At 37.0% G+C, this 15158-nt stretch overlaps 1 protein-coding gene across 3 annotated transcripts in view; it reads right to left on the minus strand.

Annotated features, from left to right (window-relative positions):
- FHIT (fragile histidine triad diadenosine triphosphatase) overlaps positions 1–15158 on the minus strand; it is a 520065-nt gene that overhangs the window by 462443 nt on the left and 42464 nt on the right. The window contains exon 1 of one of the 3 annotated variants that reach the window (XM_030956939.1): positions 12738–12819. The exons of the other annotated variants lie outside the window; for them this stretch is intronic. The gene's annotated coding sequence lies outside the window, so the exon portion shown is untranslated. Of the gene's footprint in view, positions 1–12737; positions 12820–15158 lie in introns of those variants that run through there. 3 annotated transcript variants of the gene reach the window in all.

Consider the following 15158-nt stretch of genomic DNA (forward strand, 5'->3'; position numbering starts at 1 on the left):
ATGACATGACTTGTGCTTTGACTGCCTGTTAGCTGGAACTCTCCTCACTTCCACCTCAGAGGATTGGACAAGACTGAAACAGTAAAACTTACAAACAAGCAGATAATAAAACCACCATTAGGAAATGAATGGCTGCAATCCCCTGGCCAGCTGCAGATAAACAGTGACCGTACAGTTCCTCCCCTCAACACACAAACAGTGCATCCTCCAGGTGTCAAGGCAGGAATCATTTGGTCAAAAGTTGTACCTGAAATACCTGAATTAGCACCAATCATGCACCAGATTGCTTCTTCCAACTCCTCTAATTAAATCTGCTTATTCATTTTACAACAGAACAACAGATTCTGACAAAGCAGCAGCTGTCAGGATTCTTGAATTATTAAAAATTTTTGGTACACATTGATAACTGCATGTTCCCAAATTGCTTTTCAAGATACAAGACAGAAAGTGAGGTACATAGGAAAATACAAGTGTAAAAATACAAACATGTGCACAGAACCTGTGTGTGAGCAAGGAAGAAGCCACACCAGCAACAGTGAGGAATCCAGACTGCATCTCACAAAAAATATGACAACGCTGAAAGTAAATGTAAAGCATCTAAACAATTCTAAATTACTAAAATAGGCATATCTATATCTATATAAGTAAAAACATCACAAAGGATTAGATCCAAAAATCAGAATAACATTTTTCAGTTTGAATCAAATACTTGCATAAGCTTAGTTTGTAATTAAACACCTTCTAGCAAACCAGAAAATATCCAGCAGAGAACTATAAGGAGACATGATACTCATTTTGAAGGCAATATCAGAAAGAAATCTGGAGCACAGCACAGATGCTGGTGCGTTAACATGAATGCTAGTTCAGAGATTCAAAACCTTTATCAAACTTCACATCAGCTAAGTAAAATGAGTTTTTAATCAAAACTTACTTCTCAATTTTGCATATTTTAATTGAGTATAAACACTCTGCAGGTATCAATAGTGATAACACTACAGTGTAGCTGTTTCCTCAACATTTGACCAAGAAGTAGAATATTAAAAGCAACACATCTTAAAATGAATATCTAAAAATAACATTAAGAAGTTGTTCAACAGATGCCCTCACTGCTTGTGTACCATGAAAATTAATTTTTAAGCAAATGACATGAATTTTAAGAGCCAAGGAGCAGCAGAAGTGCTGCCCCATTCCTATTGCCCTGAACATAAAAAAATGACACAAGGGCCAGAACATTGGAACTACACTTGGGGAAAGTGTTTCAAAATAAAGAGAATTATTTGATTTACAAATTAGGACTATAATGTGCTTAGAAAACCAAAACAAATAGAGATGTATTCCTGAAATAAAGAGGGAAAGCTTTAAAATAAGAAAATCTGTGTATTTTGTTAAGAAAACAAAATTTGTATTCATAGATGTTAAAGTGGAAAAACAACCATTAAAGACATGAGCCCTGATAATTGTTCATGCCCAGTTTAACTACCTTTTTTAGTGGGTATTTAACTGAAAACTGAACCATGAACAAGGCAAAAAAATAGCATTACATACACACCCAGCATAATTCTACAATATCTGTCGCTTGTCTTGACTTACTAACCAGATCAGTGATTTCAAGCTCAGCATTCCAATTTTTTATTGTCAAAAATATCTGAATTTGAAGAACTGAGAAATAAGCTCACTTAAATGCTATTTTACAAACCATGCCTATAGATAAAATAGAATTTCCAGATTTTCAGAATTCACAACTTTTTTTTCTAGCACTGCCCTTTCTGTTTCTTGAAAAGACTCCATTAAAAGTTCTGTCAATTTAGGAAATTCTCATTTTGGCTAAAACATGCCTTTGCGGTGCTGCCTTATTATTATTAATTAGGAGAAGCAGCCTAATCAGTTTGGGAATTCTAAAGCTTTTATAAATACTTCAATTACTGGATTTTTTTTTTTTTAGTAAGCACTAAATAACAGAAATTGCACCTTTGCTCAGCTAAGCTGAATTATCTCTTTACCCCTCATGAGGGCAAAATAATTTCATCCAGTATTAGGCGAACTTCACTGAAAAAGCCAACAAAAAATAAAGATCTAGAGACCTTTTATGGTCTCAAATCATTCATTTGACACAAGGTTGAAAAAATTGGTTAGAAAAAGACTCCGATAGTTTTATAAATTAGGAAAGGAAGCTTGTGTTAAATTGTTATTGAAGGAATTAGACTTTAATGGCCAACCTATGCAATATACTCTATCAGCAGCAGACCCTGGCAACAAGAACATAATGGCAGGGGAATTCACTGCCTCATTCTGCTAATTGAAAGGATCCCACCTCACCAGGGTCACTCACTGCAAGCTGGAACAGCCACACTGTAAATTATCACTGCTTTGCAGCTGCCCCATGTGCTACCTGTAAAGGCAATGTAACCGAGCATGCTACGCTCTGGTGGTTAAAAATTAACTTTTTCCCAGTCTACATGGATTTTAGAAGCTTTAGAAACAGAAAAACTTAAGGTAAGTGGGTTTTTGCCTACATTTCAAAGTTATTTAGAAAATTAATACACTGTTCCAGGTATCATGGATATTGATATTCAGGTTAGACCTGGAGCTTTCTGGGAGGTGACAGGTTTGCAAGCAGGGATGTATTTACACAGCATCAACTCAATGTTCCAAACTTTCTTGTGCAATTTGCCTTTACTTACAGAAAGAATAACAGTGCAGTCAATAAAACAACATCAGCTACAAACCTGAGCCATACAACAAGGGGTAAGAGAAGAATCCTATTGCATATGTACTTCAATGTGTAATTTTAGGACACTCAACCCCCAAGATTTCCGCCCCATTCTTGAAAAAAACAGCATTCCAAATGTATATAACCAAAATATGTGACTGCTGGGAGTAAACTTTCAGTTAACTGTAGGTACTTTTCCACTGATAAAGATACATTCAGGATATGTATATACTGAAAATTCTACATTGCTGTTCTTGGCATGTAATTAGGGGCAAAGGAAAATGTGCAGGACTAGAATCTTAAGTGTTGGTTTAATAACCTTTATGCAGCTCATTTCTGAATGATTTTTTTCCTCTCTGGAGAGGCTTCTAATGTCAAACACTGGTATTAAGGTGAGTCATGGTTACAGAAGAGGCACAGAGAGGGCACATGACAAAATTATTAATTATGGGAAGGGAAGGAGGCAGAGAATTCTTTTTACTCCATAAATGTCCTTGTAAAACAGAATACTTAATACTGAAATCAAATCAGTTTCAGTAGTCAATAGCCACTAAAGTCTTACTGCTGCTGAAAACAGTTGGGGATTTAAGAATGCCATTTAAAAACTGTTGCAAATGTGATTTTTAGAAGGCATTGGAGATTTTTGAGAAAGCAAAAAGATTTACAATTTTTCAACTACGGTAACAGAAATTGGGTAATTATTCAATATATAAGATATCTAAGCTATCTATCACTATCCAAGCTAGTGAGCTAAACAGCTTTAATAGAGTAATTTAAAATATACTTTTTCATACTCCTGGCAGTTATTGTTCATTTTTCAGATTCCTTCTTTTCACATCAAATGGTAAGAATTGTACCAAGGCCAAGAGGAGAGGGGGTTAGCACTATTTTCTGCTAAACTGAAATCTAACAATTCTTATTCTAAGACCAAAAGGTTTATCTATAAATAATATCTTAAAGCAACAGGACAGGTAAAATTTGGGGTTGCTTGTTTGGGTTTGGGGTTTTTTTGAGGGAAAGGGAAAAAGAAAAAGAATTGTGGTTCTACTCTAATTCACTTTATCTTTAGTAGATTACCAGAGTTATGGAAACTTAATTTTTCCAACTATTTTCCAACAATTCCAACATAATTTTCCAGCAATTGTGCGAGCAGGCTTCATTAGGAATTGTATCTTTGAACTAACATTCTAATCATAATTTAACCAGGAATGTAGGAAAAAGCACAAAATTTTAACAGATCAAATATAATTTAAGCTTTCATAGTAAAATATTTTCATTAAAACCTTAAAAAAATCTGATGATTTTTTTGTCTAGGAAACATCTTTTCTGCATTATAAAAACTCTATTGTATCCTGCATTCAACTACTTAAATTTTTTTCCTGATACAATCCTACTTCTTACGCACATCAGAATAGTTCACTCTGCCAAGGAATTGCATTTATGAAAAATGCATGTTGTGAATGCCAAAGGCCACGTTTTTAGAATGAAAAAAAAATAAAAAATCCAATACATCCTTTAAAAGGTGACAAATAGTCTTTATGAAAGCCATTCTTGCTCTTTCCATTATGGAAAAAGAAATCACAGTGGGAATACTAAGCTCAGCATATATTTGGCAGCTCACTGACCAGACAGGCTATTAACTATATAAAGGGCTATTTCTGAACATTTTTTTTCCTTAAATAAAGTTTTGATTTTTCAATGATTGAAATGCAGTGATGAATGTAAGTGCAAGCTGCTTATTAGAAATAGTATCTCATCATCCCTGCACTCCATATTTTACCATATCTCCTATATCAAATGTATTTCTTCTTTAGGTTCCAGATCCCTTCAATCTAAAACTTCCTTCACATTCCTTAACATCTCTTGTTTCCAGGTATCCCTCTTTTATTTTCTACAGCTTCCCATCACCTGGCTATCTACTCTTCCACCATGTCTATGTTTAAAAACCTTTTCTTAGATCCTGAAGCCTCAGCAAGTCTCCTTCACTGCCTTTTTAGAGACAGAATCTGACAATCCAATAAGCCAGCTCTTCTTGTGTCTCCCTGCAGATGTAGTCAAGCTCCTCCTTTGTGTGACAGCAATCACCTCTGACCTTACCACCAGGAGACAGTTTCTTGTGGTTTGTTGGAGTTTCTTTCAATATAAATATATAACAAATATATAACAAATATATAACAAATATATAACAAATATATACAAATATAACAAATATATAACAAATATGAGAGTGAGAAAAGGTTTTTGTTTTTTAAACAGTGGAGCAAAAAAAGGGTTTGGTATTTATGATGAACCCTCTGCTACGAGTTGATAGCCAGCAACACTCAGATGGACTGGGCCTAAGGTGTTTCATTAATTATGCATATTACAGGGATGTGTCATATCAATAAATGAAACTTGAAAATTAAACAAAGCATCTCAAATTTAATATTCTGATAGCATTTTCCAATACTGAGTCATGTTTGACACCACTGGAAAAGGTTCACTGAACTGGAGATATGAACAGAAATTCAAAGTGACAGAACAAAGTATTGTATGTGGTCACTTATAAAAGTTTAACATTAAAAAAAAAAGTCAGCCCAGTTTGTCCAAGAGCACAAAACACAACCAATGTAAAACCTCAGTTAAGATATGAATTTTTAGGATTTTGTTGTTACTTAGCTTCCACTAATTTGGTTTTGAAGGAGTGGAGAAGATGGGGAGTTTTTCTGTATTTCACCAGATGAAATTTCATATACAAATTCTTTTTACTGCACTATCTCTTCCTGTTTTCTCCATCTGTATTCAAGCAGCCAAGGGACCCAATGAGAACTTTCACTGTAAACAGAAAGAACTGAAAAAATACTACATTCTTTATATTCTTTTCAGCCATCTGTCTCTCCACAGATGCAACAGAGCAAGAGCTTAAATGGACTCTACTCTGATAAATAATGTTACAACAAAACAATCTACAGGTACATTATTTTAACCTCTTCAGAGAAAATAAAATTCAATTCTTTCAAAGTTCATTTTTGTTTCCCTCCCATGACACCATAAACCAACACTGAATTAAGGTTTTGAAATAAAAAAGAAAAATAGTGTCAAAGTTGTATCCTAAAGCATTTTTTGCTGATCATGTAAATAATTTATTTTCTATAGTAGAACAGACAAATTAACAATGTGATATTTTCATTTGCTTTAAAAACAACCTAACTCATTCAGAAAGGACAGGGTGCGTGGAGCTAAGGCAGAAAGACTTGGGATTTGTGAAGATTTTACAAACAGTTAGTAAGCATATTTTTATAAACATTGTACATTCAGGGCAGATTTTTTCTGCTCGGAGCAATCATTTGAGCCTGGAGTTCTGCCTTCTGGTTTTGAGTGAGAATGCTCCTGACTCCTCAGGGAGATACTGACACCAACAACAGGACATGCACCTCTTGTCAAAGCAGCAGATAATGGGTGACTAAGAGTTACCCCAGAACAGCCAAATTCCTGAGCTCATTCAGAGGATGTAGCATTGTCTCCAAATGCCCAATGCAGCAGACAGCTCTGCACAGCCCTGCAGTCCAGGCTTTAGGAGAGCCAGGGATTAGGCAGAGCACACACACACAGCCCCCCTCAAGGCTTCCTTCTGTTGTAAGAACCTAAAGCAGTGCAGCTCAACTGCCTGCACCCTGCTAACCTCTAATTGAGATTCCCTAGCAGAGGTATAATTTAGATGAATGAGATCAAAGATTCACAATTTATTTCCAATGTCAAGGGAACTCAAAGGGTTTTACTAACTTATGTACATAGTGACCCATTATTTGAAAAGGATAAAAACTTTTCCTTTCTAAAAAATAATTATACCACTAAGCATTGCAATTATTAGATAAGCAGTACCTCAGCATAAATGCAATACATAAACAATCCTAAGGAAACAATCACCTTTCATAAATATAACCTTTTGTATTGGATACCATTAGAGAGCAGCCTCCTTTGGTTGGCTTGATTTGCAGAGGCAAAAAGGATGCAACTAGATGCTCCCTTCAACAAAGTATTTCCACTGAGTATGATTACTCTCCAAATCAATTCTCTTCAGAAGTGGATCTTTTAATTACTAATGAAAGTTAATTGGACCTCAAACACCACCCACAAGAAAAACAAGTTTCATTCAAAGTTTCTTCCATCTCAAATTTCCATAATATTGGGTTTTAGACACAAAACACATGACAACATCCATATTAAGTCTTCAAGATATTAGAAGAAAACCTTTTTCCCCATGACTTCCTTTCAAGGATCAGCTGTCACACTCTATGTGACTCTTCATATGAAATGATATTACACAAGTGATAACATATTTGAATTATAACAAAACCAATGGAAGGTTGTTATTCTATATTTTATTGCTTTCAATATTTCTTTAGCAATCATCATTGCAGTCTGTCTAAACAATTCTCTGTGCACTGACATTCACAAAAATGTGTTTTCATCAGGAAGTTAGACACTGTCATTAGGTTTCATGAAAAGCTATACTTTTCACTTCCTAGCCAATTTTTCACACCTCACTGCATCATAAGGATGTGAATGCAAGTTTTTACATCTGTCAGGTTTAGTTTTATTTACTTGAATACAAGCATTAATAACAGATTACTAGCAAACTGTAGAGAGATGATGAATTAGTTATGTTCTTATCATCCAACACTGGAACAGGACCAAGAAAGGAAGGTTCACCACATTCTCTGCTAAGAGAAAACCTATTGATCAGCCACAACAATCATTCACAAAGCCTGGGAAAGGCAGCGATTCAGGTCATTGGTCCAGAGCTGCTATTTTACATACCAAATCTGGCAATAGCTTTTGATTTCCTAGAACTGTTTGGTAAGAAACTTGTTTGATTGTCAGCAGCTGCAATAACTTGAGATACAAATAGAAGACATACTTAACCTGCTCTAAAGCCTAGTACTTTTCATATTCTTCTACTAGTTTCCACAAGTTCCAAATACAGTTTTTCACACCCTTTTAGATTCTTGTAGAAGTAGCTGTCTAAGCTGGAACCTTACAAACAAAGAAAAGTTGAGGAATTTTTATCATACACCTTAAGGTGAATTAAATACACATTTGTGCAAACAAAACACACAAAATGTCCTGTCCCAAATGAGGGTCTTCACCTCATAAGGCTCTATGAGGAAATAGATACTGAGTACCTGAGGATACTTGAATAAAACAAATCTGGCTCCAGCAGAAGTGGAAAAAAAGACATGTTTTAGCACAACGACCCCAGCTATTAATATACATATATGAATATGTATTTTAAAAGACTGTCAGTCATGACTATGATAAATAATAGCCTCTGAATTTTAGAGTTAGTTATACTAAACCCAAACTGTAGTTCCCTCACACACAGTTACATATAGAAAATATATATGTGTAATGCTCTTCATTAAGTAGAGCTATTTCTGCTTCAAAATCCATGTATTAATGCAAGGAAGCTGTCAGATAAGAAAAATGAAAAAAAAAGTGAGAAAATGTTATGAATAAATGTTATCTTAAGGTTCTCTAAGTCTCAACCAATTCTTCATCAATTGTCAGAGTGCAAGCAGCTTTGTAAGCTTCTCACAGAAAAGAGAAGTGTCCTCATTTATTCATGTCATTGGTGAGCTGTACTCCAGGGACAGCTGCAGTTAAGAATCCCCACGTTCAGCATCAAGAGTCATTGCTATGTATCCCAATTCCTAAAATGTTCAGAACAAAAAAAAAGGAAGATTTTGAGCCAATGAGAAAAATGGCATGACAAACTGAACATCAAAATCCTGAGAGCTATGGTTTTTTCCTCTACAGTTGCACTGCTTATTCTAATGGTCATTGGTTAAGCCTACACAGACAGCAATAAGGCAGATCAAACCTAACCACAAACATCTTAGACAAGCTTTTAAAAGCCTAAGACTAAATCACGTGAAAGATCAAAACATTACTAATTGCATTCTACTCATAGACTGAATAGGATCATGAGAAGAGTTTCCTTCTTTACACTTTATTTTTTAGTTCAGCCCTCCAGTCCAACCATCCCCACACACCACTGCTGGGATCTGCAGGACCACATTTATTCCAGAGAACTCCTGCTGGGATTGCAGCCCAGGTCCCTCTGTCTCTGACCTGCTCACTGCCTACTCAGCAGCCAAACACAGCAATCTGTGACAAAGAGCACAACCACTTCAAAGCCCTGCCACTCTTACCACTCTGCCTGTATCTATTTTTCTTAGCAGTTCACAAGAAAGAAATACTTTTCCAAGTGCCCCCATTTCCTCATCAGCCTTACACACAAATCACCTGACATGGAAGTGTTCATCACTACAGTTCACAGACTAAATACTATTGCATCTTTTTAAACAAACAGATCAAACATGACTCATTTTTCTTGCAAGTATTTTCACATACCCACCAGCACTTAACAACAGGCATTCCTAGAGCCAAGCACACAAAGTGGAAACTACAACTTGAAGCATCTTGTCAAAACTCAAGACAATCAGAAAAAACTATGCACATTGTCTTCACTACTTCATGACATTCATGTTATTCTGAATGCAAAGACAGCATATAACTGGGTTTGCTTCCTAATCTAAAGCAAACCAGCATGGTTTTGAATCAGTGGAGTCTGGTTCTTTTAATGGCATTCTAAATGCAAAAACCTACAAACAACAATTCAGAATTGCGAGTGCATAATCAGAGGCTCAACTGTTGCTACACGAAATCAAGTTTCTGTGATGTCACATTGTTTTCACAGATCCACTATGCCTTATGTCTGTACAACTTCAGGAACAACTTCAGCTTTAAAGCTAGGAATAAGACTAATTCCCCTTGCTATGCTCAAGCATATTTTTCCCTAGCAGGTCAATACCTTTTTACTCCTCTGTATCTTGGAGGGAAGAGGAAGGTGATGGGAAGAAAAAAAAAAAAAGAAAGAAAAGGAATCTTCAAGGACAGGCTGCCAAGAAGCTGAGAATCTCAAAGGCTACATTAATCAAGGAAAATCTATGCTTTCAACACTTCACAACTTTTGCACTAAAAAAAACCTCAAGAGAATGAAAAAAAAACACTCTTCCCAGGAATCTTGAAGCCTGTTAAAGCATCTTTGTAAGAACAAAAAATCTACAAGAAACAATATTCATAGATAAACCATTCTCCTTATATCACATTCACTGCAAGAAGAAAATAGTCTCTGGAAAAGTGACACAGTGGTCAACTGTCAAAATGAAATGTAATTTAGCATTAACAATAGGTAAGGATTGTTAGTCTAAGTGCTCAATAAAAACCAGGAAGACCTCCTTGAATAAAACGCTTTTAGCATAAGTTGTATCTAATAAAATTTTAGATCGTTCCCTCTGCAAAGAAAGAAGTACTACAGAATATCTTAATATCAATTTTAAAATATGAAAGTAACAAAAATTACCATTTGGATTTTCTTCTGAAAATTACAGTTTTCCTCTATCTTTCCATATATCTCCATAAAAGGTACTGGGCTTTTTCCAAAAGCAGATGAACTGTCCAAATGTTCACTTCTGTGCAGACAGCAACTGCTTTGTTTCAATCATGCAGATATTCATCACAAAAAGCTACTAACTGGACTCTGAAAGTAGTTTGTGAAATTTGCAATCATTATTTTTATTTTAATATTCTAAATCACCTTTCTTCAGCTAAATTATATAAGCACTGAAGCTTTTTAGAAAACATTACTGGAGCTGAAACAGCAGAAGCTGTTTACCAAGTCACTGGATCTCTCCTAAAAGGTCTCTGTTAGAAGCTACTTTTGGGAAATAATCAACCTTGAAGTAGTAGAAATGTTTTTGCAAAGCCTGGGGCATTCCACTGATTTAACCCCCATGACCTCACCCCAGCTTGGTGGAGGTGCCAGAAGGAGAAAACTTTAAAAGGCCAAGAAGCAATTATGAGTTTAATCCTGAGAAAGCAGAAAACAAGAGTGTGACTTAGAGAGCCAGGGCTGGAAGGAGTGAGCAAGGTTGCCTTAGCAAAGCTATTTACACTCAGAGCTAGAGAAGGAAGCACGAGTATTTTTCTGGAACCAGGGAACCTGTGCCTTGTATCAGGATTTTCTCCTGTCAGAACACAAAGCGCAGCCCATGGCCAACCCCTGAGTCAGGAGATGCAGCAATTGAGAGAGACAGACGATGCTGTATGCAAGCAAAGCCAGTTTATTACACTAATCACCAGAATTTAGAGTTCTCTTACTTCCACACAAAAGTTTCAACTTAGACCCCCTTGCCCCTGTTCCCTTAGCAACAATCTTTTCAGTTATCAAGTCCTTGTTAATATCCTCTTGCACCAGAGCAATCAGACACGATGTCTTCACTTCTTCTTCTTCCCTTGAGTTTATCTCTCCCACAGCTTCCACTGTACCAGGGCCAGGAGGTCTGTGGTGCTACCCAACTCAACTTCCGTAGCTGTCTGATCTCCTACATTTTCCCCCTTTCTGTTCTACAACTATTATTTGTTTTATTGGTTTATTAATCAATCTCTGAATACATTGAATCAAGCAAGGCAGGTATCACTATAATTAACAGCCTCCCTAATACACACATTCCCATCTTAATTAAATTTTTGACCCATCCAGTGATCCCCCAGTCTCCAAAAAGATTGTTTAGCCGATCAGCTCAATCTACTGTTTTTAATTTGGCTACATTATCTTTTAAAGCTTTAATATGTACAGGAATAGATTGTGAGTGATCAGAAACGTTCATCAAAATCTTCATGTCCATGTGCTAAAAGCAAAAACCCAATAGCAGCTCGATTCTGCAGTATAACATGTTGAATCAAATCAATATTGGTTAACAATCCTGTTAAAGCAAGTGAAGCAGCATTAGTTTGTTGAGCTAACCAGCAGTCTAGCTGGTTTAACAATCCCTGTCTTTCCAGACGCTACTCCTGGAGCAAAAAGGAGACAGCCCAACACTGTTGTAGTGACCAAAAGTCGAGGTTATCATCACAGTCAGGGCTAAACACGTGAGCACTGTGCGTCCCTCACCACAGAAATTTATGTTATAAAATCATGGATGTGTTGGGTGTCAACAGCGAGAGTCGCCCTAAAGTGCAGGGGCCTCCCTCAATATTTGATGGAACAGCAGCCCAAGCTCTGCTGATGGTAACGATAATGGAGCATTAGTAGAGTGAGAGATGTTGCTGGAAGTGTAATTACACCAGGCACTTTCATTCTTTAATATGGGTTAGCTCAGAGACACATCCCATGCTATAGATTGGCTGGTCCCAGAAGAATTAAATTTAACACAAGGTCCATTTTTACAGATCCCAAAAGTTCTAATTCCTGAGGCTCAAGGGCTGCACAAGGGAGATATGGGACCCATTGGTTCCACGTGTTGGCATTATTCTCAAAATGAAGAACATGAGCTGAGGGGGGATGTGGCCTTGTATCTAAAGGTAAACCAACAAGACAAGTAGTAAATGGGTTTTCAGGAGAGGCTGTAGCAAAGCATAAAGTATCTTGCCCTTTTAAATTGGCTAAAGTTATCCATACATTTGTTTTGGGCTGATTAACAGGCCAAGCAAAAGTAACAGGAGGAAGTACTAATACTAGAAAAGCCTTTGCTAGTGTATGCCAAATATTAGCTTGAAGCAATGGCGATAGAGGACTCCACATTGCTGCTGTGGGAGGAGCTAGAATTAACACTACAAAACTTATTAACAACAGCAAGCCATTGCTCACTTGATAACTCCTGATGTTCAGGCAAACCATACTGATGCCCACACACCAGCTGTTTAATTTGTATATTATTCCGAGTGCTCCTTAAAGGGTCACAATGCCGACAGTCAGCTCTTCTTCTATGAGATGCACAATACCAAAGGCACCCACACCTTTGACACTCACACAGAGTCCATGCTTGATGATGCCCTGTGTGACAGGTCAAGCAGGGAAAGGAAATTAACAGACCTGCAGAAAGCTCATGTTCAAAAGATGTTATGAACTGGCTGGGATCTGGGTGTTGCCAGTCTAGAGCAAGAAAAACGTCATCAAAAGGGAAGGGAGCACAGTACCGACCACCTCTGGACATATGATCGACTGGCTCCCCGAGGACGGAAGACTTGTCTTTTATGACTTTGACGTCTCTAGGAAACCCAAACCACCTCTTCAAAGACATTAATCCTTGTCTGTATTTTGATCAGCTGGTTGTTCGATGAAGGGCCTGATGTTCTTGACTGGAACCCAATGAGGACCAGTATCTGTGGAAACACAAGCATAACCAGTTCCCCATGTAACGAGGTGAAATGAGCCTATGATTTTCCCACTTTCTGGGTCTTTTACAAGGACTCGTGCTTTTTGCCCTAAGTCTAATAATTTCTTTAGAAGTAGAAAACTGCTTTATTATAGGGGGAGCTTTGCTATCAGCATAGCAATTTAAAAAGCTGAAAACAGACAGTGCTTTATGTAGCTGTTCCATTGGCATACATCCCTGCATTCCCCCTTCTGTTAAGCTAAAAGACACTTAAGAGTTGAATGAGCACATTCAATAATTGCTTGTTCTGTGGAGGAGTGAGGGATGCCAGTGATATGAGAGATTCCTCATAGGGTGAGAAAGGAGCAAAGTCGTTGAGAAGCGTAAGCAGGACCATTATCAGTTTGAATCTGTTGAGGAATCCCTAAAATTGCAAAAGCAGCCAGACGATAGCAACAAAAATCTTTGGCAGTTTCACCTGTGTGGCATGATGCAAATAATGCACCTGAAAAGGTGTCAATGGATGAGTGAAAACATATTTGTCTGATCTCCTACAAGGAGACAATGCTCCAGCTCAGAGCACCCCAAGTCCTGGTCAAGTTCAGGACTTCTGAAAGCTGAGAAGAAAATCCAATAACTTGAATATGGCTATCATTTTGCTTGAGAAACCCCCATAACACCGAAGTCACTGCTGCTCTGAAAAGCTGCAATGACTGTTTGAAAGAACTACCATGAGGACTGTCATTCTGCAGAGGTGTGTAGCTCCAGACTTGATATCTTTTACTTCTGTGCCTTAGGGTCACTTCCATTCAGGTGGAATTACGGTCACTTCTATTTTAGGTGGATTTCAAGAAGATTAAACCCTATTGACAACCATCCTGATTTTCATCTGAATTTGCACTATAATCCTCATACTTCCTAGGAAGGAAAAAAAGAATCAGTTATCCTCTATACACTGAGGATCAGGCACACATCATGAATAGTCCCCGAAATTAGATAATGTTCTGTTCCCTGCACCTTTAAATATTACTACATACTTAAAAAGTTAAATAGAGGTAGAAGCCAGATTAACAAAGGTGAGTTCACCTAGAGAGTCTATATTAATGAAGAGTTAATACCATAAATCTGTTGCACATGGAAGTGCGAACAAAATGTCAAGTCAAGAGAATGACTTCTCCTTCCTACAGGTGGATTCCACAGGTGCAAACATGCACAGCAGCTTTCTAAAATCCATGGCATTTTCAAAAACCTTTATGCACTAAACTACTCTGCTCCTTGAGTAAGTTTTACAAGAAAAACTGAAGTATCAGAGCTACAAAAACACACATTTCTCTACAAGTTCAAAGAAAACCGCTTTCACACTGCACTTTCTCACAAATGAAAAATGCTACATTACAAACCACTGCATAAGCAAAAAGAGCTCCCCAGGCCTTAGATAATATCAGAATCTATTATTGCAAGGGTCTTGATATTATTCCACACACACAAATTTGTTGTTTTTTTTTTTTTTATTTAGGGGCAAAATAAACAGCTGAGGCCATTACAAGCAGAAAACCACAGTCTTTTCTAAAGCAAGTTCATTTTGTCTGGGTTTTGATAACACCAGATGTTTTCTGATGCTGTACAAACAGAAGTTGTTGAAATTTATTGCTGTGAAAATCAGCTACCCTTCTAGAATACTTAATATGCAAAGATTCAACCTGTGTCTAAACATCCAATTAGAGTCCAACTTCTATTAGAAAATTGAAATATGTCAATTAGATTGAATCCTAGCATTATATTGGAGCTGAAAACAGAAATAAAATGCTGCTACTCTAAGACATTTTATTAAGAAACAAAAAAGAGGCAGAGTAAAAAAAATCTGTGTTTCATAGTAAATGCCTAGATTTACTCTTGGAATTTTATACCGAGGAAATGGAACTCAGAGCTTTACTGATTAAGACTTTCCTGGAAAACTGACTTAAGACCTGTGACTTCCAGGAAGGACAAAGAAAATCCAGAGCTAGACAGGAGATGATCTGTCCCAGTGAAAGGCTTACCAGGCATTCAATTGTTTTCTTACAACCTTAAGTATGAGAGGTGGGCAAAACACCAGAGTGAAGCCTTGTCCTCCTTATCTAAGCAATTATTTAATTTCCATCCCTTGGGAAAGCTTCTGCAGGGATCAATTCCCAGGTCTTCTGAAAGACACCTGAGTGGCAAAACACAACTACAACCACCTAGAACTACCATCCCCCTCCAAAAAA

The sequence above is a fragment of the Camarhynchus parvulus genome, chromosome 12, assembly GCF_901933205.1.
Source record: "Camarhynchus parvulus chromosome 12, STF_HiC, whole genome shotgun sequence".
Classification (NCBI taxonomy): domain Eukaryota; kingdom Metazoa; phylum Chordata; class Aves; order Passeriformes; family Thraupidae; genus Camarhynchus; species Camarhynchus parvulus.